The sequence below is a fragment of the Erpetoichthys calabaricus genome, chromosome 3, assembly GCF_900747795.2.
Source record: "Erpetoichthys calabaricus chromosome 3, fErpCal1.3, whole genome shotgun sequence".
NCBI classification, from domain to species: Eukaryota; Metazoa; Chordata; class Cladistia; order Polypteriformes; family Polypteridae; genus Erpetoichthys; species Erpetoichthys calabaricus.
Genome location: NC_041396.2, coordinates 142,042,776 through 142,069,897, shown reverse-complemented (window position 1 = coordinate 142,069,897; position 27,122 = coordinate 142,042,776). Strand labels below are relative to the sequence as shown.

The 27,122-nt window shown below is 39.7% G+C and overlaps 2 long non-coding RNA genes across 2 annotated transcripts in view; both read right to left on the bottom strand.

The window, feature by feature from the left end:
• The window catches only part of LOC114643367 (uncharacterized), a 59,181-nt gene extending 55,749 nt beyond the window's left edge, over positions 1–3,432 (bottom strand). Inside the window, exon 1 of the long non-coding RNA XR_003714769.2 lies at positions 3,144–3,432. This is a non-coding gene — a long non-coding RNA (uncharacterized LOC114643367). The remainder of the gene's footprint in view (positions 1–3,143) is intronic.
• Positions 142–1,944, bottom strand: LOC127527172 (uncharacterized). Its single transcript, XR_007934474.1, has 3 exons — positions 1,925–1,944; positions 514–573; positions 142–174 (listed from the first exon to the last, which is right to left on the bottom strand). It is a non-coding gene; the product is annotated as an uncharacterized LOC127527172 (long non-coding RNA).
• Positions 3,433–27,122: the final 23,690 nt, after the last annotated feature.

Below are 27,122 nucleotides of genomic sequence, written 5' to 3'. Positions count from 1 at the left end.
ACAGTAATCCTGTGTGGTAGTTTGCTGTAAATGTTTTCTCTTTCTCAAGAAACCAAGAATGATAGCTTCAAGTAGTAATCTACGAACACTTTATACAAATGTAACAATGTCATGTCAATAAACATTGGAATAATTGTAAATATGCTACATTACCTTATTGACCTTCTTAATTGCCTAAAAAATACAATATTAAAAATGCATTTATTACTTTAGTTTTTATATCAACAGTCAGTGTTCTAAATTTTTGTAGACTATAAATGTCACATGCAAATCCAAAACATTGACAATTTAACATTTATTAATTTAATAGGCATTCTGTCATACTTAATTGTGTCTAATGTTAACTTTCTCATATTTAAATTAATAAAGGGAAGGACAATACTATAGAAATATGAATCTGCAATAGATAACCCAGACCTAATTGGCTTTCTGAATATAGTTAATCTACGAAATGTATTTTAAACAACCAAAACACAATTGAGTCAACTTTTGGTTGAAAACTGAAATTGGTACCTCTGCAGCTTTCCCGAATAAGTCTTTTATGATTCCATTCTGTAAGTATAATTCCTGAAACTAAAAAAAAAAAAGAAAAAAGCAGTGTTTTTATTAATTCATCAGTTTGTCCATCTGTTCATTTTCTCTGCCTTTTTTGTATTACAAGGTTGTGTTGAACTGCATTGGGCACAAAGCAAGATCCGACTCACCACTTCAGTTTATTACTCCACTAAAGGACATTTATAGCTTCATTAATGTGTATTCATTTTGTAGGTGATGGCAAACTATTCTTTGTTATTAGTTTCTCATACGTTTCTCTGAAGTTTAATATTGTATTTGAAAGCATTGGCTAGTAACATATAACAAATCTGGATGTGGTTTACATTTGACATGATAATATATATTCAGGGTGGCACGGTGGCGCAGTGGTAGCGCTGCAGCACCGCAGTAAGGAGACCTGGGTTCGCTTCCTGGGTCCTCCCTGCGTGAAGTTTGCATGTTCTCCCCGTGTCTGCGTGGGTTTCCTCCGGGTGCTTCAGTTTCCTTCCACAGTCCAAAGACATGCAGGTTAGGTGCATTGGCGATCCTAAATTGTACCTAGTGTGTGTGTGTGCCCTGCGGTGGTCTGGCACCCTGCCTGGGTTTGTTCCTGCCTTGTGCCCTGTGCTGGATAGGCTCCAGCAGACCCCCGTTGGACAATGACTGACTGACTAATATATATTCATTCAAGGATCCGCTAGCTACTCAATCCAATTCAGGGTTGTGGGGGTCTGGGGCCTACTATGGCAGTGCTATGCAGGTAACAACCAGGACCCAAACATACACATCAATTTAGAGCCAACAACTTACCTAACTATCTTTATGGACATGAGAGGGAATTGCAAATTACTCCCACGTAAGCTTCACCCAGATGACAATGGGTTGGAGAATAAGAACCTAGGATGCGGAATCTGTGAGGCAGCAGCACAACCCATTATAGCATTATAGCAGTCAAGCCCCCTGAATTTAGAGTCACATGTTGCAATTCTAAAGAATCACACAGGGCAGGGGACATGGACCCGAAGTAGTGGATGTGTAATATTGGAAAAACTATTGCATCTTTCAATATTTATTGTTGTGAAGTGATTACTACTGGCCACTGACTGACCGTTGTGAGCTATGCTCATTGCCAACAGCAGCCTAGCTGATTTAATGCAAATGCATTTTTTCATTGATGTTCACTTCAGTGCAATTGCTCACTCTACATGAATACCTGCACTGAGGTGTGATATAAGATACAATGTGAATAGTGCACACCAGGCAGTAGTAGGCCAACAAGCAGAATGTATGTAGCTGTATCTGATCGGTGTGGTGGTGCTGGACATACAGAATATGAAAACAATTTGCTACGAATGTTTAAGCACAAGAGAATATGAAAAAAACCACATACCAGAGCTGTTGTGTCTTCTGCAAAGAAAATAAATCAGAAATAGTCACTTTTACCACTTACTTCTTTTATGTTTTTAAAAAATGTATAACTCTGGCTTAAGTCAGAATGCAGTGAACTTTACTAATGTTTGGGAATGTTTTCATGAATGAGTGGCGCAAGTGTTACTCAAAGGTGACAATTTGACAATTCTGAAGGCACAATTAAGGCAGTTTCCTGTAAATTAGATTCAATGTGTTGCTGTTGTCTATAGAAAGAAAACACAAATGACAGAAATAATTTATGACATCATTATTGAACTGTTGACCAATTAAATTAATCTACTGCACTACTGTAAACTTTAATAAAGTTGTAAACCCTGTTCTTTTTATACTACAAGGTCGATGAATAATATGTCTTACAAAGAATATAATCATGAAAGTGAGAAAGGTGGGTGTTTTATACAAAACTTATACAATACCAGTTACCAAAAAGCAGTTATATGAAGCTATGCAAAAAGCATTACCTGTTTCCTCTTTGGCAGGAATATCAGACTGAAATACAAAAGATATTTATTGTTACATGCATATATAATATACATACATCTAAAATGCAGCAGTCAAGGTTTTTGCCTGCCAACTTCAACAGAATGCAAAGCTTTCAAATTCCAGAGCCCTTAGATCCCTCCTCTTTACAAAGTTAAATTATTGACCCTTCTAGGAGCTAAAATCAGATTTCATGTTGTCTGAAAAGTCTAGTTAACTAATATTCATGTAAGCTCCTCAGGCTAAACAAGTAGTATAGTATAGTATAGTATAGTATAGTATAGTATAGTATAGTATAGTATAGTATAGTATAGTATAGTATATAACTTTTAAACACATTTTAATGTGCACATTCATACCAACATCTCTTCTCCTCACAAATACTGTAGAGTTAATTAACTACAAATATCACATTTCTTCATTATTTAAGTTATGATGCTGCCCTTGATCCTTCAGAACTTTTGTTATCTCATCTTATTAAATAGTTTACAGTATGTTAATTCTTTTTAAACGATATTTATTATTTCTTTATCTGATTACATTATCATCATTACATCAACACTAACAAAACTAATAAATAATGATAGAGATAAACTTACATGACTTGTGACAAGTGCAGTGAAGACTGCCAAGACAGCGATTACTGCGAATTTGTGCATGGTGTTGGCAGAGAGGATGATGATCATCTTCAGGAACACCTTCCCTTTAAATTGCAAAAGGGGTGGGATACACTAGCTGGAAAATTTTCCTACATTTAAAAACATGTAAAAAAAACTCAAAGTTTTGTCAATTAAAATTTGTAGAAAAAAGATGATTTCAAAAGAATTTTGTTTACTAACTAGGACAGCAAAGGAAGTCTTTTGTTTTACTTCAAGGGATCATGGAGGTCAGAGCCAATCCTGGGACCACTGGGTGCAAAACAGAAGGGCACCCCGAACAGGGTGCCAGTCCATCAAATAACTATAGGTGTACTTTGGAATCATAAATGAATCTAATGCACATACACATACACAAACGTCTTTGGATACAGTATATGGGGGAAAACTACTGTGAATTAGTATTTATCACATAATAAAACAAATGTGTAATTTATTTTTCCCTGTATTAAAGACTATTTAACTCTAGCTGAATCCCTTGCAAAAAATTGTAAAAAACAGGTCAATTTTCTGCCCTTACCCTCTGTTTCAGATGAGTCAAGAGAACAACATAACACAAACTACAATATGACCTGTCAAGTTCATCAAGTAATGCTAATTTCAAAATGTCTGCTGTCCTCTCGCAGTGTCTTTTATATTAATTTGTTTGTATATTGTTTTGCATGTTTAGAGCAAATGATTGGCCCACTAATAGACATGGAGAACTTACATTTTCTTTCATAGAAATACTAGTTTCAAACCCAGACATGGTCTAGACTGTGGGGATTGGACTCTGCATTTGTTGCCAGTTTGGTGGCTGGAGTATTAAATCATCAAAGATAGAAGAGGAAGTGGCCTGCAGTATAATTAGAAGTCCATTCAGAATCCACTTACTCAAAGGAAATTCAATGTAAGAAAATACTGCACATTGATAGGTATCCAAAAGGACAGCAAGGTTGTTGGCTGCTTTATATTGCTTAGAAGAAAATGGTAAGACAAATTGGTTCATTCTGGCTGATCTGTGCTTCACTATATATATATATATATATATATATATATATATATATATATATATATATATATATATATATATATATATATATATATATAGAATCTGGGTAGACACGTGGAACGTCTTGTCTCTCCGGCAAGATGATCATCTTCCTCTCCTGTCGGAGGAGCTGTGTAAACTCCGCATTTCAGTGGTGGCACTCTCTGAGGTGTGCACACCTGGGATCGGCTAGATCTCTTTAGATGGGTACACCTTTTATTGGTCTGGTCACTGTAATGGCTGTCATACTCAGGGAGTAGCTGTTGCTGTAGCGGATTGGCTTCTTTCAATGGTGTCCAATGTCACTCCTTTCAGACTCAGATTACGGAACTCTCTGGGTGCCTTGTCTGTTGTCTTAGTGTATGCTCCAACCGCGGTGAGTGATGTTTCAGCGAGGGAGACATTTTAATCGCAGCTTCGCTCAGTGGTTGATGGCTGCCTGCAAGGTGACACTCCTCTGGTCATGGGTGACTTCAATGCAGCCACTGGCACTGACAGGGCTGGCTATGAGGATTGTCCTGGTCCCTATGAGTCTATTGACCATGGTGAAAGTAGCCCCATGTTCCTTGACTTTGCAAAAGGTATGGGGCTGCAAATCGCTGGATCCTGGTTCCAGTGCCCTGAACCGCATAGTTGGACTTGGTACTCCAAATACTGATGGTGCAGTGAAGGACATCGATCACATCCTTGTAAGCAGTCTCTGGAGGCTCTTACAAAACTGAAGGATCTACCAAAGTGCCCAGTTTGTGAATTCTGACCACAGACTTGTTGTTGCTACTCTGAAGATCCAGCTTAAGTCCAGTAGGTTACCTCCTACTAGGAAAATGAGGCTGGACCTGGTCAGAATCCAAGATCAGACTGTTTCTGATGAGTTTGCGCACAGTTTGTGTGAGGAACTTATGGATTTGGGTACGACTGCCAATCCTTATGCTATGCGGGAGACCTTCTGTTACAAGACCCTGATGGTTGCTGAGGGTTGTGTTGGCGTTACCAGTATTCCCAGAAGGAGGTGTTTCATCTCGCAGGACACTCTAAATATCATCAAGAAGAGTCACAATGCACGGCTTGATGGCAACTCCGGTCTGCACCGGGAACTGAGAAGGACGGCTGTGAGGGCTCTGAGGGCAGATAAGGAGGTGTTTGTTAACGGAATCTGTGAGCAAGCGACATACCATCTATGGTCTAGTGACCCACATTCTGCTTACAAAGGGATCTAAGCATTACGTCCATCCAAATCTGTTCCTCGGAGTCACAGTCAAAGCGGCTGATGGAACAGTCCTTACGGATGACACTGCAGTTGTGACCCGCTGAGCAGGCTACCTTAAACTGCTGTTCAAAGCTGATCCTTCAGCTAGGATGTTGGATATCTCTGGGTCCACGGTTCTTGAGGCTGATCCTCCAATTAGCTGTGAACCACCAAATCTCACTGAGATTGCACAGGTGGTGACCCAGCTGAGAAGAGGAAAGGCTGCATGGATCTGTGGTATCCGGGGTGAACTTCTCCAGGCTGCTGGGAAGGCAGTCCTCCTGCAATTGCAAGCAATCTTTGCTTCCATTTGGGAGACTGGCATCTTCCCAACTGACTGGAAAATGGGACTTGTCATCCCTATTTGGAAAGAGAAGGGTGATCACATGGATTGTGGCAACTACAAGGGGATAAATAACACTGCTCTTGGTGCAAGATAAGGTCCATGCTAGGGTCGTCCGCAATAGGATTCATGATCACTTGCTCACCTACCAGCGACTGGAGCAGTCTGGTTTTACGCCTAAGAAGTTTACCATTAACCGCATCCTGGCACTGTGGGTTCTCATGGAGCGCAAAAAACAATATCGGCAGAGTTTCTTTACAGCCTTTGTCGATTTTCATAAAATGTTTGACTCAGTTGATCGAGCTGCCCTGTGGGACATCCCAAGACTTCACAGAATATCCTCAAGGTTGCTGGATATCATGGCTGGCCTGTACACTGTTACTGTGAGTGCTGTGCAAAGTGGAGGCAGAACCTCTGCGTTTTTCCCAGTTTATTCTGGGGATCATCATGGGTGTGTTCTTGATCCTACTCTGTTCTATGCTTGCATGGACTGGGTGTTGGGCAAGGTCGTGGGGCATCAATTGTTGAAGAAAGATTCACTAATTTTGACTTTGCTGACAATGCTGTGATCTTCGTGGAGTCAATGGAGGCTCTGATCGTGGCTCTCAAGAGACTGAATATGGAGTCTGAGTGTCTGGGCTTGCAGGTGTCCTGGATAAAAACCAAGATCCAGGCCTTTAATGACCTCTTGGGCACAGCCGTCAGCAATGTGTCAGTCTGCAGAGAGAGTGTTGACCTTGTCAAGAGGTTTACTTACCTCAGTAGTGACATTCATGTCTCTGGTAACTCTTCCTATGAAGTCAGTAGATGGATTGGGAGAGGTCGCTGGAAAGGGGTGTGTGGTGCTCTATGCAAAAGGATGAAGGTCCAGGTCTTTAGAGTCCAGGTGCTTCTTGTCTTGCTATATGGTTGCGAGACATGGACACTATCCAGTGACCTGAGACGAAGACTGGACCCTTTGGTACTGTGTCTCTTCAAAGAATCCTTGGATACCACTGATTTGACATTGTGTCAAATGAGCTATTGCTCATGGAGTCTCGAATTAGGTGCATTACCTGCATTTTAAGGGAGCATCAGTTATGGCACTATGGGCATGTGGCGCGATTCCCTGAGGGTGATCTAGCTTGCAGGATCCTCATTGTTGATGATCCAATTGGCTGGACCAGGCCAAGGGGTCACCCACGTAACACCTGGCTGTGGCAGATAGAGGGCCTTTTCCGGAGGGTGGGACTGGATCGTGTGTCTACTTGGGGGGGTTGCCAACCAGGATCCCTAGTTGTTTCATCATGTGGTGGGTGCAGCAACACACTGTACCAGTGCATGCTCTCCAACCTGACCTGACCTGTAATAAAAAGCTTACTATATCAGGTAATCTGTGATAGCTTCATATCATCTGATATTATCTTAACAAATCAGCAGCCGTACCACATGCACTTCACAACAAGTCATCCAATTGAAGCTAAGTGTGTTTGGGTCCAGGGAAGGGGAGACTATGTAGGAAAACTTGGGTTGCTGCTGGAAGAGTTGTTGATAAGGTCACCAAGGGGCACTTGCCCTGTGGTCTGAATTTGTATCCCAACGCCCCAGTGCAGTGATGGAGATACTGTGCTGTAAAAATGGCACCTTCCTTCGGATGAGATGTATAACCGAGGTCCTGACTCTCTGTGGTCATGAAAGATCCCTGTGCATCCTTCGTAAAGAGCAGGGTGTATCCCGATGTCCAGGCTAAATTGCCCACCACTGCCCCCTAATCATCTCCTGTCTCTAATTGGCTATCTCTCTCACCACTTTACCACCTAACAGCTAAAGTGTGGTGAGCATACTGGCACAAAATGGCTGCTCTTGCATCACCCAGGGTGAAGTGGCCCTCCACTCACTATAAATAATGCTTTGAGTAGTGAGAATAGCTCTATATACATTATTCTTATTATTAACTGAATAGCATATTACAGTGCAGTATGGTGCAGTATGAGTTTCTTATATTACCACAGATCTACAGAAGGACAGCAACCGAACTGGTCACTTCTGCTTAGCTAGACTAGACAAAGAAATTCCTAAGCTTACAAAGGCATAGATAAAAAATGACAGCTAGAAAGCAGTTATTCATCCCATAGTCTGTGGAACGTTACTGTGAGAATTAAGAAACATAAAGTAAGCAACTTATCACATGATTAAAACATTTCCCTCTTAGGGTGACCTGACACTAATCCTTTGTCCTAGAAAAGACATATACAGTAAATATACACATTTACTTGCACATTTCTACCAATTTTGTTTTCCTAGAACAACTTAATGAACTTCTATTGCATTATAAAAATATAACAAAAAGGAAAGATAGATCAGGTCCTCCATTGAGCCTGCTCCTTTGTCTAATGTAGAGGATACATCAACCCTGTTACTAAATGCAGACAGAGGCCATTTATCTGTTCTCATCCTCTTAGATCTGAGTGCCGCATTTGACACCATTGATCATAATATTATTAGAAATTGCCTTAGTCAATGGATGGGCCTCTCTGGCAGTGTCTTAAATTGGTTTGAATCCTACCTGGCAGGGAGAAAATTCTTTGTTAGTTGTGGTAATTACAACTCACATGATATCCTATATGGTGTTCCACAAGACTCTATCCTGCGTCCACTGCTCTTCTCAATCTACATGCTTTCCTTAGGTCAGATTATCTCAGGGCACAATGTGAGCTACCACAGCTATGCTGATGACACACAGCTGTATTTATCAATAGCTCCTGATGACCCCGATTCTCTTGATTCACTAACACAATGTCTAACTTGTATCTCAGAATGGATGATGTCACACACGTGCGCATGGGAGGCAGCTAAAGGGCTTGAGTGACGGCAGTTCTGAGACATGCCGGGAGGTGGCAGAGTGCACTGACTCTTTTTCTCTCTTGCCTGCAGACCATTCCCAGGAGATTCCACCTGGCTCTCGTGACATCATTTCCGGAACCGAGCCGATAGAAGGAGACCTTACTGGCTCCGGCCCCTCTGACATCACGTCCGGGCTCGACCCAATGGAGAACGAACACGACCCTGATCCTTATGACCTCACTTCCTGTCTTCCCCTTTAAAACCCTGCCCTTTTTCCTAATTCCTCAGTCTTGTCTTAGACTCAACTGTATGCACATCAGTGCTGTTTATTTGATAAAAATGACTTTGCAGACAGGATACCAGATTATACGGGTGGCTGCCCCAAACCTTTATCTGAGTATGTCTCATTTGTGTGACAATGAATAGTAACTTTCTCAAGTTAAATAAAGAGAAAACTGAAATCTTAGTGATTGGCAATAATGGATACAATGAGGCTATTAGAAATAAACTGGATACATTAGGATTAAAAGTCAAGACGGAGGTAAAAAGCTTAGGGGTAACTGTTGACTGTAATCTGAATTTTAAATCGCATATTAATCAGATCACTAGGACATCATTTTTTCACTTAAGAAACATAGCAAAAGTTAGACCTCTTATATCATTGAAAGATGCTGAGAAATTAGTTCACACTTTTGTTTTCAGTCGACTAGATTACTGTAACGCACTCCTCTCAGGACTACCCAAAAAAAACATAAATCGTTTGCAACTAGTGCAGAATGAAGTTGCTAGAATCCTAACCAGTAAAAGAAAATCTGAGCACATTTCTCCAGTTTTGATGTCACTACACTGGTTACCTGTGTCATTCAGGATTGACTTTAAAATTCTGCTTATGGTTTATAAAGCCTTAAATAATCTCGCCCCATCTTATATATCAGAATGTCTGACACCTTATATTCCAAATCATAACCTCAGATCCTCAAATGAGTGTCTCCTTAGAATTCCAAGAGCAAAACTTAAAAGAAGTGGTGAGGCGGCCTTCTGCTGTTATGCACCTAAAATCTGGAATAGCCTGCCAGTAGGAATTTGCCAGGCTAATACAGTGGATCACTTTAAAAAACTGCTGAAAACACATTATTTTAACATGGCCTTCTCATAATTTCAGTGTAATTTAATCCTGATACTCTGTATATCCAATTCATTATAATAACTTTTCATGGTGGCTCTAAAATCTGTACTAACCCCTACTCTCTCTTCTGTTTCCTTTTCCGGTGTCCTTTTGGTGGTGGCATCTACTCAAAGCACCGTGATGTTCCAACAATGATGGATGGATTAAAAACCAGAAGTCTGTATGACCATCAGCATCAAGTGACTCCGTGAGAACCCTAACTACAAAGAGGACTATTTCATTTATGTTACGTAGAATTCCCAGAGGGGACTGGGCGGTCTCGTGGCCTGGAACCCCTACAGATTTTATTTTTTTCTCCAGCCGTCTTGAGTTTTTTTTTTTTGTTTTTTTTCTGTCCACCCTGGCCATCGGATGTTAACTAATGTTGTCTTATTTTAATTTCTTATTTTAAGAAAGTATTATCAGAGTTCTATAATCATTGTGTTTTATTATTCTGTTTCTTAAAATGAGTGTGCTTCAGTTACCTTGATATAAGTCTAATGGCCAGAGACTGTCTCCTACAACAGGGAAAGGAAAGGAATATAAATTAGGAGTCTTATCCAATTATTTAATTAAATAAGACAAAACTGATAATTAATTAAACAAGTTAAAATTCTCTTCCTCTTTCCTATATCATTTTGCCATCTGTGGTGGTTGGCAAGTTAAACCCCTTTCCTTTCTTTTTTGCAGGACCCACTACCTTTCATGCGTTTGATACATAAACCCTCTACTTGGTTCTGGGCTTGGTGAGCAGCAGTGTTAACCTGCAGTGCTACATGTAAAGGATGAAATTCCTTCTGCTTGCTCCACATTGTTACATGCATAATCTCACGTTAGTCGAAAATAAAGTGGGCTTTTTTTTGTATTGTAATTATACATCGGCCTACTATGAAAACTCAAAGCCCTCCTGCTAAATCTGATCTGTTTTGGGGCTGACCCTGACACATTCGCTCTCATGGTCCAAATCAGATTTCTCACTTAACCTGACCTAAATGCATAATGCTGTGAGTGGATAATTGAAGGACCCAAAAAATACTTACACAGCCATGGGAAGAAGGAGAAAACACCACAGATACCAGTCTTGGCTGCGATACAAATGAAGAACCCTGGAGCTGTGAGGCACCATCGCTAACTCACTTCAGCATCCATAACTCATGCAGCATTTGAATATGACACAACTGCATATGACATGGAATTTCCTCAAAACCAGCTGACAGTAAAACGGAGAAGTGACTACACCCATGTAAGAATATCACTCATTCTGTATTGCAAAAGAGAAGATGTAAATTCACTGAGTGCTATACATTTCCTAATTTACGGAAATATTAGGCAGGACACAGTGACAAAATGTGGTTTGTTAGCTCATGTAAAACATATTTAAAAATAACACCTTAATCCTTACTGAGTTTACATACTTCATTATGAATTTTTGGTGCTTTAAAGAGCAAATATATTTTTATAAATGAGATAATGCATCCATGTGTATTAGTGAGTAAACATGTATCAATCTCTTATGTTTGATATTATCTATTGTGACCTGTAGAGAGGCGTTGCAGTGCCCCAAACCCCCAGACACAATTTTAAAACACAGTCTTGGATTCAAATACATGGCATTTATTTCACACCACACCTCCATTTCCTCTCTTCTAAACCACACAACAAACAATAATTTTCTCCTTGTACACTTTCCATGTAGTCTCATCTACCTCCTCCTGACTCTGAGTGGACAAAGGTGGCCCCTTTTATGCCAGACCCCTGAAAATAGGGACAGCCCTCACCAGCAGCTCCCCCTGTTGGTGGTCAGGGAATCCAGCAAGGCTGCCCCATGGGACCACAATTACCATCATTCCCTGCACATACATGAATGGGCATACTGGTCCAGGAATACTGCCATCCAGTCTGCTGGGTGAGCATGTACTCTTGGGAGGCAGTCCCCTCTGTCCATCCACTTCACTGGTCTCTCTCTGCCAGGTAAGGGTACAGGGTTTATTCTGGCCAGGAGGTCAGCCCAGCCCTGTTGACTATCACACTATGAACAAATAATACCCGCCTTGTGGGAAAAAGTTGTGGGAGCAGGTTGTTCACCTCAATCAGCCTACTGATGTTTTCCTGTGAACTTGTTAAAAACACTCCGAGCCTGCCCTTAGTGAAAAGCGATAAACAAAAATAAAACGAATTGAATTGAAATGAATCTAGTAACAAATGTGTTTTATTGTACTGAAAGGTATAATGATGAGAAATGGAACTCAATTCAACTGAATTATTGGTCCGCATTTGTCAAAAAGACATTATTTACACATTTTTTGATGGAATTTTGCTGCAGTACTATTGAATGGTCCTTGTGACCCTGACATGGATTAAGCAGTTTTGGACTTCTGTTTTATGGGATGTTCTTCAGCTGTGATTTTCAATGAATACATCAAGGGCTTGAATGAGCCAATTATTCCACTGATGATGCATCATATACCTTTATATCTGGTTTACAAAAAATTAGATTATCACAGAAATAATGTTTTACACTCTATTATATAAAAAATTCCTGGGACAAGACGAGACTTTTTAGCCTGGGACTGAACATGACTTTTTCAGAGAGACACTTTTAAGTACCGCAAGACAAGACTTTGTGCCAAGACATTTAACCACGCCCAGGGCCTGAAATAAAAGACAAAGAGTAGTAGAACGTCATAAAGAGGTTCAAAAACATTGGCACAATACACATGCAGAGCAGATTAGAGATAATGAAAGTACTAAAATTCAAAAGTCTCAAAAAAATGATAGCAAAGATTGTATTAGCGCAAACAAATGGAAATTATTACTCGGTGAAATAACGGAACAGTAAAAAGAGATTGAATATATGGACATAGGTGATATGACAGAAGCATGTAGATATTGTTCGGATTTAAACTTTAAGTTGGAGACTTGTAGATTGTCTAATTCATGTTGCCATCAGGGAAAAGTAGTGTTTCTTCCCAATGAAGAGGCGTATGCGCAAGAATTAAAAGATTTGTTGTTTGGTGAAACTGAAATCTACATACACGAGCAACAGAGATGCAAAGTGGCTGGCGAGCAAAGCGAGCACGGGGCAAAGCCCCATAGTATGTAAATAAAACAAAAAGTTGTTGAATGTCTTACTTTACAAAAGGCTATGCTCCAGGGATACTGATTGGTATTGTTTTTGTATTGTTCAATTTATTTAAGACTTAATTTTGACAAAACTACAGTGGTTTGCTTCATGTTTAATCTATTGCATAAAAGTAAATAATTGTTTTATTTCATGCAGTTCATTAAGAAGTTACTGCCATTTTGTTTCAGCTACTAAAGAGCCTATAGTGCATTGTTCTGCATTAGCGCTCCTTAATAAAGAGACCTGCACTCCCATTTGACATACACAGTATCTGCCCAACCTTCCAGCTTTTCCATATATTTAATTTAAGCTCATTCATTGCATGTTTTCAGTCATTCATCTTTTATGTTATTTTGTACACCAACTAGTGTGATCCAACTGAAAGTAGCAAATCTTATTCCCATTTGGGTCTTTTTTCAGTTTCATTGCTGTGTCTTTTAGGTGGGTTTCAGTTCCACTTTCCATCACTGTACCACACCAAAACACACATTGTCATTTCCAGTTGTCAGCAACTGGGAGCATTCCACGAAGCATGCTTATGAAATCAAGACTTAGTTGAGGACGCCTTGTCGTAAAATAGACAAAAAGGTAACAACAGGGACAGTGGTGGTCTTTTCAGCAGCTGACACAAGAAATAGTAGTTGATTTATAATTACACATAAAGAAAATGTGTCTGCTATTAAGAAAGCTAAAGAGGCTGTGATGTAATGTTTAGTAGACCAATGCCTGAGTACATTATTGTTATGAAGTGTGCATTGCATAACAAAATATTAATGGCATTATTCACATTAAAAAAGTTAACATATTAGTATGTGAACATCATACTTGAAAAAATTAAAACACGCAAATATTTAGCATCAATATGAAGAACATTTGGCAGCAATTGAAAATTATATACAAGAACATATTTATGAATTACTAAAATTGCTGTACATTTATAGGCAAACATTCATTATTTCGCTCATTTGGCAACCAGAATGAAAGCTGCAGGTATAGCCACTGGCACGTTGTTCCAAAGTGACTCCTGCTGATCAGTTTGCCCTCATCAGAATGTCAGATTGCACAATACAACTCATCATACATGTCAGCCCGGCCCTCATTTGTGTTGGCTTTCTCCCAGTTTCCTTTGATCTGTATGTTGCATGTTAGCCTAGCGTTAGTGAGCCTGAGCGTTTGTATGAGTGTGCTCACAGAATGTCCAGAGTTACGTCCAGATATGTTTCCTGTTTTGTGCCAGGGCCTCCTCACAACTGCAATGAGGAAAGCTGCTTCACACATGGACTTACAAATGGATCATAATGCTATGAGAAAGAAAAAAATATGTCATGAAATGTTTTACATTTAGCAGACCCACATTTCACTCTTTTGACAGGGAACACCAATAATGGTGTTGCAAATGGAAGCGGACATACCCATTTAATAATTTTGAATATTAAACTGCATGGGGTTCTTCTGCATTAGTGGTATGCAAGGACAGCACAGAAGAGTCAGGAACCAAAATCCAGAATACCTGTGATGATCTCCTTTGTTTACAAATTATTTGTGATACAGAACAAAGAGCACAAGTGCTGGCATGAGGTCAGTGTTAAGTAATGTATATGAAGTGAAAGTTTCATTCAATGTGCTGCTGCTGCTCACAAGCGAACACAAATGTAAAAACTAATACAGTAATCCCTCACTATATTGCGCTTCGACTTCCGCGGCTTCACCCTATTGCGGATTTTATATGTAAGCATATCTAAATATGTAATGTGGATTTTTTGCTGCTTCGTGGCTTTCTGTGGACAATGGATCTTTTTACTTCTGGTACATACTTCCTCAGTTGGTTTGCCCAGTTGATTTCATACAAGGGACTCTATTGGCGGATGGCTGAGAAGCTACCCAATCAGAGCACGTAGTTAAGTTCCCGTTTGCTGATTGGCTCAGTGATGGAGTGCCGAATTCGATTCCGCTGCGTTAACCAGGAAGCCTCGTCTCGCTCATTCAGCATCAACATGCTCCTGCTACTGCTTCAGGGGCTGTGCCCAAGCGCCAACGGAAGATGCTAACAATTGCCAAAAAGGTAAAAGTTTTGGATATGTTAAAGGAAGGGAACGGCTACACCGCTGCAGGACGCCATTACGGCATCAATGAGTCCACGATTCTTTTTATGTAAACAGGAGGAAAAGAATATAAGATCTCCGGCCGCAGTGTCCTTTAACAAGGGCGCAAAATGAGTTGTAAGTGGATGTAATAAGGTGGTAGTCCGAATGGAATCTGCTTTAGGGATTTGGATTGAAGAGTGCTGGAAGAAGAACAACGGCGGTGCTACACAGTCGCCTGAAGAGGCTCCTTTAGAAGAGCTGTAACGCTCTCCTCTTTTATGCAGTAAAATTAAACTCATTGTGATCAGACAAGTCGTTGTGTCATTGTTGGTGATTAACCATAATTCATTTTCTACGTACAGTACTTATTACATGTACATAGTTTAATGTCACTGTACACACATTTTACTGTATACAATTTTTCTTGCATTGTATGAATTTATTGCTGGTGGCCTGTCTGTCGTAATGGCTGTAACATATGTGATATCGGAGACGCTCGATATCTTTAAAATAATATTTAGGTTTTATTGTATATAAACAGTGTGTTTACATCCGTAATTTCAACGAATCTTACCTAATATCTAAGAGAATACAAAGGGTTTATAATTGTATAATTGTGCGGGAAATGTTTATAATAGTGTGGGAGAGTTTATAAGCGCTTAAAATATATAAAAATAACCATATGAACATATGGTTTTTACTTCGCGGATTTTCACCTTTCGCAAGGGGTTCTGGAATGCAACCCTTGCAATCAAGGAGGGATTACTGTACTTTTTTACCTTGCTTGTGATCCTCTGTTACATCTAAAATTGTTCATTGGTGATGTTGATAATACAAGAGAGAAAGAAACCTCTCACAAATACTCACAGTGGTGTGTAAAATCACATGGTACCACACTCTGTGACACTCATGTTGCTCTCTGCGGTCATATTACTATATATAGGTAACCATCCACCATTAACATGTTCTTTGAGGTTGGCACAATTCTTACTCAATGCAAATCATCATTCACTGTCTAGTTTAAAAATAGTATTCCACTTATATCTGCAGAAACTAGATGTTTACATTCCTAAGTATATTCTAGTCAGTGTCACACACGTGTGCTTAGAAGGTAGCCAACAAACCCTGAGGTGAGTGAAAGATTGCAGGACAAAGGGGTAATATCGGGTATTAATGCCTCTCTCCTTTTTTCACCAGAATTAATGAAGAAAAACAGTAAATAAATTAACTCACCAAGAGTCCTGAATTCCCAAAATGGCTCCTCTTCCGTTGCATAATTTCCGCCTCTGACCCCTGAAGACGATGGCACTTCCGGACGCTTCCCAATGACGTCACTTCCGCCTACATCACTTCCGGTCTCCTCATGATGATGCCACTTCCGGTCGCACAGTGGTGACGTCATTTCCATCAGTACTTCCTTCCGGTCGCCATTTTCTATTTAAACACACCATCAACTGTATAGGACTATCAACTGTTATGGTTTTGATCAATTTTCAGCAACATTCTTTTGTCAAGATCACCAGACATTTTTATCTCTTTATTTTGTCTCATGTGAGAATATTTTCCTACATCAGTTATACATTGCTTTATTTGTTCTTTACAAGAGGATGTGTCTTTATTTTGTCAAACGGGCCAGTGATTTGCCATTTCTTCAAGTTCCTAGTCTAATATGGTCAGGACACTCAACAACTTTCTTCTTGTCTGTACCTAAATAAGGAAATGGAATACAAATAAATTATTCCATCTCACTGTGGTCATGTCACCACTGAAACACTATAATCTTCTTCAACGGAGCAGAAGTTGCAGCATTTCAGTTTAAACCACAAAGCTGCAGGTTCAGTCCATGACTTTAATTTAGTATGAGATATTTAGCCAGTCACTTATGTAGACTTTACACCAATTGCACGAAATATACATACCTACATACTCACACAGCACAAAGCAAGAATCAACCATGGACAGGGATACTATTCCATCACAGGGTGCACATCCACACTTGTACACTGGGACCAATTAAGAGTTGCAAATGCAAGTCTTTGGAAATGTAAGATGAAAAATGGAGTAACACAGGATAGCCAATACAAACAAATACATATAAAGTATTGTTCATTGTTGCTTTAACTTTCACAATAAAATTTTTACTATATGCACTGATACAGCATGTTGTCGCACCCACCACACAATGAACCACTTCAGGGTCCCAAATTAGGACTCAAGCACAGCCATGCAATGGGTGACACCTCAGTGCCACACTAGTTTGAATGGAGTGGAACAGTGTGAGATTTTTTTACAGTGGATGGAGTGCCAATTCTGCCACCAACCCCCAAGTTTTCCTTGCAAGTTGGAAGACCTGTAAAGCAGTAGACTAAATAGTTAATAAGAGTTATAGATAATTAGACAAAATGAGAAATCTACGCAACAGTGATGAAAGTTTTTCTCAAGTGACTGGTGCAGCCAGCTCTTTTGGAGTTTAAAAAATAATGTATTGCTTTAAAATTCACAGATGCATGAAAATTAACAGTTCTCCTTCTGAGAACAATGAAGCAGGTAACAGCATTATCTTCATGTGTAATTCTACCAAGAAAATTCAAAATATTAGTTATAACTATATGCATGTGTTCTGGATTTGTTAATAATTATGTACTTTGGAAATGGATAGATGTTCGCCACCATGAATTGAATTGAGCAGGTTTGATAATGGTATGGCACATAGAAAGATAAGAAAAAACTAATTTTTAGCCTTGCTAACTCCATAGCCCTGAAATGGCCTATTGGTGTTTGAAATTAATACTAGAAGTTACATAGTCACAGATTTATTTTTTCAAGATTACATATTTTACTTATTTTTTAATAATTATTACAAGTGTAACAAGGCGCTATATAGGCACCTGACCTGACACAGACTCACACCGGAGGCACTTGTAAAACCCAAGAACTTTTTTTTTTTCACCTGTGGGGCACGTCTTCCCCGTGACCTCCACAGGCACAACACAGTCCCCAGTACACAAATAAACACACAAGCACACTCTTTTTTAGCTCCACCACTTCTCCTCTAAGCTTCGTTCTCCTCCTCCCGACTCTGGTCATTGTGTGGTGGCTGCTGGCCCCTTTTATAGTTCACCCGGAAGTGCTCCAGGTGGTTGACTGCCGAGTTCCGGCTGCACTTCTGGGTGTGGCAAATATACTGCCCCTACGGGTTCAGGAGTCCCAGCTACAGCACCCCATGGTGGCGCCTGCAGGACCCAACAGGGCTGCACCCAACTCCAATTCCCATGGAGCCCTGCGGGAAACCGAGGCACCGCTCCAACCCAGGGGGGCGGCCATCTAGCGTCCAGGGGGAGGTATTGCACAGTCCATGGCTGCTCCCCCTGAACATATAACGAAGGGGCGTCCCGGCTGGGCATGGACCCCGGCCGTCCGCCACACAAGCTATTTTTATTTTAGGATGAAAATTATCAAGAACATGCTGAAAAGAGTTTCAGAGAATGGGGAAGAAGGGAAAGAATATTTAGCAATGTCTAATTGTGTTGCAAAACCATCCCACTTATTATAAATCAAAAAATGCAAATAACTTACCCAGACAGGAAAAAAAAAGTGGATGACTAACGAGCAAGGAAAACAAAGTATCAAACAAATCTTACATACACTTTGAAGTGTGTAAAGCAAGGTTTATATATAAAAATAAAAGAAAAACATTTATTGAAAGGCATTAGACTGACGTTGATCCCATTCTTCTTACCTGAAAGTGACAGACCAGTGACACAAAATGAGGGAGTTGATAGGAGTAACAACAAGAAAAAGTGTATAAAGGTATGAAAGGATATGATTTATGTAAGAGCAGTGCCCAGTTTGCCCATATTGTAGCTTCTGTGTGAGTGACAATGTCTTCTTCCTCCAGCCTAAAGACATGCACATGTCTCTTTGTTGAGCTGGCATAAGTCAGGGTGAGTGGGTGAGAGTGCCAACTGCAGACAGCTGGTGTCCTGTCTAGATTTGGTTCTACCCTTGATTTCTATTGAACAGGATGTGATCTGGCTTCCCATGACTCTGTATTGGAATAAGCAGGTTAGGAAAATAAACGAATAAATGAAATATGCAGGAGGGTGTTGGAAAAGCCTGTTCTAAAGAACAGGTGAAGTGGAAATAGCTGAAACTTCTTAATTGATTCCCTTGAATGACTAGTTCTTATAGAAAAATACAAATAAGCAACAAAATATGGTTTGATTACTCTACTGAAAAAACATTCTAATAGGCATCACATTTAAGACATGCACGTATTCTCAAACCTAAATAATCCCACTTAAAGAGGTTCTTGCCAGCACTCAGGGTAAGGAAGAAAACAGCTTTGTTTAGGACCCCATTCCATTAGAAGGCTCACTCACACACACTGGGCCAATTTGGAATTAACAGTTAACCCAACTCATATCTTTGGCATGTAGGAAGAAAGCCATAATGTCATCAAATCTTCTATCATTTCAGCTTTCACTGTACCCACTGTGCTAGGCCAGACTTGTGTTTTTGCCCCTTCCATTTTATAACTTCCATGCTGAAGTGTATGGTTCTATCACTGGTTCTGATGTGGTATGCAATGAACAGAGTATGTCACAGTAGAATAGGTTTTTCTTAAGATCTATTATTGGTTTACAAGATCTTATCTTTTTCTAAGTAGAAATGCCTTTTCTTAAGACGAGAATATATATTTCTTTCAAGAACAGTTTCTCAATAGGCTTTATCATTATATTATATGTCCTCATGTCAAGAAGGAAAACTCATTCAGGCACAAGGAGAACATCTAAACTGTAACCAGACATCAGCTGAGTGTGAAATTTAAATTCAAGAAGCTGAATATGTGCCACTCCAAATATACACATACAGTAAAGTGGTATATATCTAGACAGCTCTTCATAGGGATCTACCAAAAATACTTATCTCTTTTAAGAAAATGATATATTTCAGCCAGGGTTCTTCCCCTGGATGAGGTTCAAATGCTTCTTTTATGTTTATTTTGCTCATATTTTATCTTAACCATACTAATTACTGAATTTTGTTTATCTCAAAGTGCATTCTGTGGTGTTCCTTGTATTTTCTGGGTGGTTCCCCAAGGGGTGGGTCACCTCCCCATCACTATCAAGGGACTGTCCTCAGCCCTATAGAGCCACAGTCCAATGCAAATGCAATTCGTTGAGAACACATTCATGGTGGTGGTGAGTTTATCTGTGATTATTCTGTGATTTTTGTGAATTTTATGGATTGTAAACCCCTGCTCTATTTTGTTGACTAATAATATGTTTGATTTTTTGCATATTTTTGAAGGCATTGCCTAATGTGCTTTTTTGTCTGGTTCTCCCAGGAACGTATTTTTGTGTCTCAGAGCATTTTGTTTAAATAAAGATTTCTCATTGCCCTTTTTGTGTCACTAGCCAGGGTTGATGTTTTCCTCCTCTAGTGGGCATGAACTCTCAAGTTCATAAAAAAAAATTCCATTTCTGTTAACTTCCTATCATGTGTCATTTTTTGTCAGGTATGGACAAGCAAGAAGAACTTTCATTCTACCCTACTCAGGATATAACTGGTTTAATGAATGGATGGACGGTTGGATGGATGGATATTGAAAATCTGTAATCACCTAAAATGAAATTAACAATCTCTAAAACTTCACATCTTCATTTTTTGTAAATTTGTGATCCAGCTGTCATGAAATGACTGAGTTAAAAAAACACAGCTGCAAAAACACTTCCAAAGTTGCTCACTAGATGGGGGAAAACCGTCAAAATACCCTGACTAGAATCCCAAAGGGCCGAGACAAATCTTGATAAAAATAAAAGGTTTATTTTCATAAAAGCCAGTGCAGGCACAAAGCTCCAAAAAGCACAAATAGTTGCCTGAAAGGCAAGGGTAACAACAGAAAACAGTGTCCCAATACAATATCTAAAAAATCATAGTCAACATGGAGCAGAGGTTGAAAAAATCAGTTACACTGTCTCAATACAAGAATCCAAAGATGAAGTCAAGAAACACAGCACAGGTTCGATATACACAAAATCAAAAGGAAATAGCAAAGACACAGATACTCACAAAAACCCTCCACTCCAGCATGTTCAATGAACCACCAGGAACCATGGGAGAGCTTCCCTTAAATAGGATGGAGGGCCATTCCTGGTGGTGATTGGTAGTTAGCCCCGCGCCCTTGGGGAGCCAGAAACAAAACACAAGGGACATAACAAAGGGCATTCCCCGTTACCAACCCACACAACGAAAAACAGATATAATAAATAAAATAAACATTAATATGAATTATCCATCCATTTTCCAACCCGCTGGATCCAAATTCAGGGTCATGGGGGTCTGCTGGAGCCAATCCCAGCCAACACTGGGCACAAGGCAAGTTTCCTAACTGCGAGGCAGCAGAGCTACCACTGCGCCACCGTGCCGCCCTAATATGAATTAATGTTATAGAATTAAACAAAACAAACAAGGGACACAACTTTAAACACCAGCCAGGGGGAAAATGCTGGCTTAATCATGACACCAGCATTGATGATTTACATGCTTTGTAATTCTGGTGATTTTGTTTTAGCGCTGCTGAACTAGTCTCATATATGATGGTTTTCCCCTCTGACATAACCGCCTTTACTTCCATACTTTTGGTGGCTGTAGCAGGATTGGAGACATAAGTAGTGGCATCACTGAGAGGGATGCTAGAGCTTGATGTTGAATGTAATGTCTCCAAAAAGAAGATCAGCAGACGCTAGTAGTAAAAGAGTTCTAAATGAAGGTGGAAGTGACCCAAGAGGATGCATGAGGACTCAGGGCTGTTATAAAAACTGAACTAATATTCATTAGTCACGGAGAAGCACAAGATAGCAGTTTTGTCCAGATATTCTAGTCTTGCCTACAGGTGCAGTTGGCAGGATAGGATGGACATTGATTCTGTGAAACAGGGGAAAATACTGATGTTTATAGGGACTTTTACCAATGTTACACACTGATGGACATCTGAGAATTATAATGAAAGGAACAGAAATCAAAGGAACATCACATTCACTGATTGAAGAGGTGATATACTAACTAACTAGTATTAGACTGCAGTGAAGCGCAGTTACGTTTGATAAATAAGAAACAACTTACCTTCTCCTAGTTAAATGAAGACAAGACAAGTGTTATTGAATGCTTTACAATAGAACTACGGCTGAACTATGGGAATTGTGGTGATGTTGGTTCTGGTCCTAAATCTAACCTTGACACTTTGGGCTTTGAATCTTGTTTTTTTATTGTTTTGTTTTATTATTTTTTTTGTATTTGTATTTTTCTTTTGTTTTTCTCTATTGATTTTGAAGTAAATTATTTTGTCTGTTATGATATTACTATTTCTTTGATCCAGTAGCATGCCATTGTAATGTTCTGGTTTTTGAAAATAAAACATATTAAAGAAAACAACAGCAACTTGTCACTTTTGTTAATTCATTAATGAAGTTCATGGTGATCAGGGCCTTAAATAAGGTGCATGCCAGCAATGTAAAGTGTGAGTCAGTGTTGGCTTGTCTTGTCATCTGACTGCAGAATGGGTAGTCATAATAACTTGAAAGTGCAGTTCCAAAGCAGTCTTTCTGTTATGCAAAATCTCCTGGCTAGAAGGTACTGTATTAGAGCTGCCATATGGTGGTTCAAAAAATGCACTTTACTTTGAAAAGATTACATATATGGGATAAAAGAGAAATCTTTAATGTATAGTTCACTACCTAGCAGGATACTAACAGAGCAAGAAAACAGGAACTTAGTCTGTGTTACTGTATGCAGAAAGAATCCTTTTAAAAATCAGGAACTCACTGGTATTTCACACATAGGTTATCATTCATTCAAGTTTATTTATAGCCTGTTGCAGATCTAAATAAATAAAAGTTCTTACTAGAACCTTCATGTGGATGGTTCTTTTTGGGAGCCAAAATTGAGCCCAAAAAAGAAATGAGTGTACGGGGCGCAGCTCCTGGGAACAGATGCTAAGACTGACAGGGGTTCTATCACAAAATCCGAATGTTCTAGGTAACAACATAATGTTCCCAAGCATACAGAATGTATATATATATATATATATGTGTGTGAGTGCATTGCAGACTGTGTAGTGCCTGTGCACCATGGTGGAATGAGCCTGTGGGTAAAAGTGCACCAAGAGAACACCTCATGGATGGGATTTTTCAAGATGGCATCCAATGTTGTCACCATTCTCTTTTTCACAATAGCTTTCAGTGAGTCCAGGGTTCGCCCTGTGGTGGAGTAGACTTTCCTGATAAGTTTGTTCAGGTATTGTGCTTTTTTTGTGCTCAAGTTGTTTCCCAGGTGACTGCAGCATAGAACACCACATTTGCTACTATGGATGGTAGAACATTTCCAGCCTCTTGCTGCACACATCAAAAGACCTGAGTCTCCTTAGCAAGTACAATCTACATTGGCTATTCTTTTACAGAGCCACTGTGTTGTCAGACCTGTCCAGTTTGCTGTTCATGTGAACCCTCAGGTACTTGTACTGCACCACTTCCAGATCGCCCCTCCCCGCCCCACAGAATGGTAACAGATCTCAGAGGTTTGCTTGTAATTTCACCACCAGCATATATATATATATATATATATGTCTGTGTGTGTGTGTGTGTGTGTGTGTGTGTGTGTGTGTGTGTGTGTGTGTGTGTGTGCATTGCAGACTGTGTAGTGCCTGTGCACCATGGTGGAATGAGCCTGTGGGTAAAAAAGCACCATGTTGTTCAGTTGCAGGTTGTTGTCCCTGAACCACAAGACAAAGTCTTCGGTACTCTCTAACTTGTCTCCATTATTAATGCAGGCTATGATGGAGGAGTCATCTCAAAATTTCTGTAGATGGAAAGGTATTGTGCTGGAATCTGTTGTGTAGAGGATAAACACGATGGGAGGCATTGCAGTTCCCTGTGTTGCTCCAGTATTACACGTCACCATTTCTGACACACAGTCCCTCAGCCTCACAAACTGCTGTCTGTTGGTCAGGTAGTCTATGATCTGGAAGACCATAGGCATGTCAAGATAAAAAAAAAGATCTTGAAGACCTTGGGATCAGTGGAATGTCCTTTGTTTGGCACTGGGACCACACTGAATGTTTTCCACAGCTGGGGAACCTTCTGCAAATTCACAGAAAGATGAAGAGGTGCTGAAAAACCCTGCAGAGCTGGCCGGCACATGTTTTCAGCACCTTGCAGCTGATTCCATTCGGCCCCTGAAGATCTGTTTATGCAGAGTTTTCCTGGCTTGATCAGCAGAGACACAGAGAGTCCAGAGAGTGTCATTAAATATGTCTGGTTCACCTATCTAAAATGAAAGTGTACATAGTATCATCATGTTTTTGTAATGTATCTTGATCACTTTTACATAATAATCATTATGTTTGCTGTACACCATTTTGTGGACTGTTATTGGTTCATGATTTACTGTGTTCATTCACAGTAATACACATAGCCTTATTTTTTTTAAATCATTATAACAGTTTCTGGATAACAGATGGTGGGTTCATATTTAAATAAGAGGAAAATTAAAATATTGCGACATGTGAGTGTAAGTCACCCCAAAACATGAGGCTGAGTCCAGGGCCGCCAAGAGAAAATCCTGGCCCCGGTACAAAGAAGGTGTGTGGGACCTTATACAAAATTCTACATACATGTATGTGTGTATATTATTACTGTATTTATTTCTAACAATCGCAGATTACATTGATACATTTATATAAGTATATATAGGTATAAATGTAATAACAAAGTAATATTTTTATAATAGTTGTCAGAAACTCGATTCAGAGTCATGAAAAGGTTTGGGGCAGCCACCCGTATAATTGATTTCCTGGCTGCAAAGTTGAGCAAGTAAATACAAAACAAAACCGAGTCCAAAACAGAACTGGAGGGAATAGGGAAAAGGTGCAGGCTTTTAAAGGGGAAGACAGGAAGTGAGATCATAGGGGTCGGGCTCATGAAGGTCTTCAGCCATTGGTTCGAGGCCAGATGTAACATCACAGGGGCCGGAGCTGGCAAGGTCTCCTTCCATAGGCTCGGTCCTGGAAGTGACGTCAAGAGAGCCAGGTGGAATCTCCTGTGAATGGTCTGCAGGAAAGGGAGAAAATGAGTCAATGCACTCTGCCACATCCCGGTATGATTCAGTACTGCCCTTACTCAAGTCCTTTAGCTGCCTCCCATGCACACGTGTGCGATATAGTAAAAGATGTTTATAATAGCATTTATTGTCTGCTGAACAAAGGTGCTTTCCAGGCCTTTTTCATGGTGAAACCCTAACCCTAATTACATAATCAAAATTAATCAGTTTTGCTAGATCAGACTCAATACTGAGTCTTGCCAAATCTGCTAGTCGCGCTTGTGACATAGTGCATCTTAGAAAATTTTTTACCAGCTTTAGCTTGCTGAATGAGCACTCTGCAGAGGCGACAGTGGCAGGAATTGTCAACAGAATACGCAGACAGACACATATATTTGGAAAGAGTCCTTCCAGTTTGTACTTTTTCAAGCAATTCAGCAGCTCCAATGGGCTAAGTTGGTTCTCTCCAAAATTTGATCAATGAACAGCTGGCAGATGACTCATCTACATTACAAGATCCTCACTGATATCAGCAGGATATTGATCTGCCCGTGATTTTTATTTTTCTTTCAGCTCATCTACAGGATTTGATAGGTAATTCCAGAGGAAGCTGAACTTCTCAGAAATGTTCACTGCAGCATTGAAACTAACTATGAGTCCACCAATAACATTATCCAACATTACATAGAAAACAGACTTTCTGAAATACGATTCTTCAGGGGAGTCATTCGTTTCATGTTGTTGTGACAAACAGGCATCTTCATCATGGAACCTCCTTTGTGCGTTTTGAGTCACCACGTTACCACCACATAGTTTAATTTCTATGTGTAAATTGGAAGCAACATGCTTAGCATCACTCCACATACTTTTCCAGCTGTTGTGGAGAGTGGAATATCATGTTCTTTCAATGTATCTACAATCATCTGTGCTATGTCAGATCCGGTTTTGTTACTGCAGTCAACAAATTTCAGAAATCTTTCTACAATTTCAAACTGGGATTCATTTTGAATTACATAACACAGCAGGAATGTTATCTACTCAACATGAGATGCATCTGGTGTAAAATCAACTATCAATGCAAAGTACTTTGCAGTCTTTCTATCCTGCAAAATGTGTTGTTTCACATGTTCAGAACATTCAGAAATTAGCTCATGTTGAGAATCAGCAGAGAGATAATGCATTTGAAGTCGTTCCCCTGTTTCTTGTGACTCTTTAACTTGCAATACATGTCCTTTTAGAATTGGATCCCAATGAGACAACAACTCTATTAGCCCCAATAAATTTCCATTGTCCTTGTCACCAATGCGCTGTGAACTACCACGCAAAGCAAGCCCACGTTCGCCAAAGAATAGTATAACATCAATGATTCGTTTCAATAATGTTGTACCACTTTACAGATTCTGTTTCAATTGATGCCTCTAAGAGACTTTCAATGCCCTTATCAGAAGACAGGCGTCTTTCTAATTCTCACCAAGCCAGATAGCATTGCCTATGACTATTACTTCTCTCATGTTCTGGGATGCAACTACATAATTATCTCCACTTTCCAGCAGTTTACCATCCTTCTGATGATGCAAGCATAGACTTGGATGTGGAGCTAATGTTGTAACACAGATTGTACCAAAATAATCGACAGGGAAAACAATATAATGCTTGGTTAACATCACTCCAGACAAGCCAATCTCAGACATGTTTTTCACCATTCAAATTTCGAAATGTTAATATGCTTTCTGGAAAAACTTGGTTATTCATATCTTTGGGAAATGTTTAGGATTGCCAATATGACCTTTCATAACATAGTTTTCTATATCCAGTTAAGAAGGAACCTCTGTTACAAGAAGTCCAATGTCAATTCCAATATTACTCTTTTCTTCAACCTTGGCCAGATTTTGTAGACATTGACATACTCGTTGCCTCACTTCTCTTTTCATCACTTACATTCACTTGTTCCTCCAAATCACCTTTTCTCACATATCCTCCATCCTCCAAATCCACATTCGCGTCATTCACCTTTTGTGCAAGAATCACATTAGGATTTACTTGATCTGATGTTTTTTGAAAATCAAAATTGGCTTCATGAGATTCTGTCCTTTGTTTCAGTTCTGCAT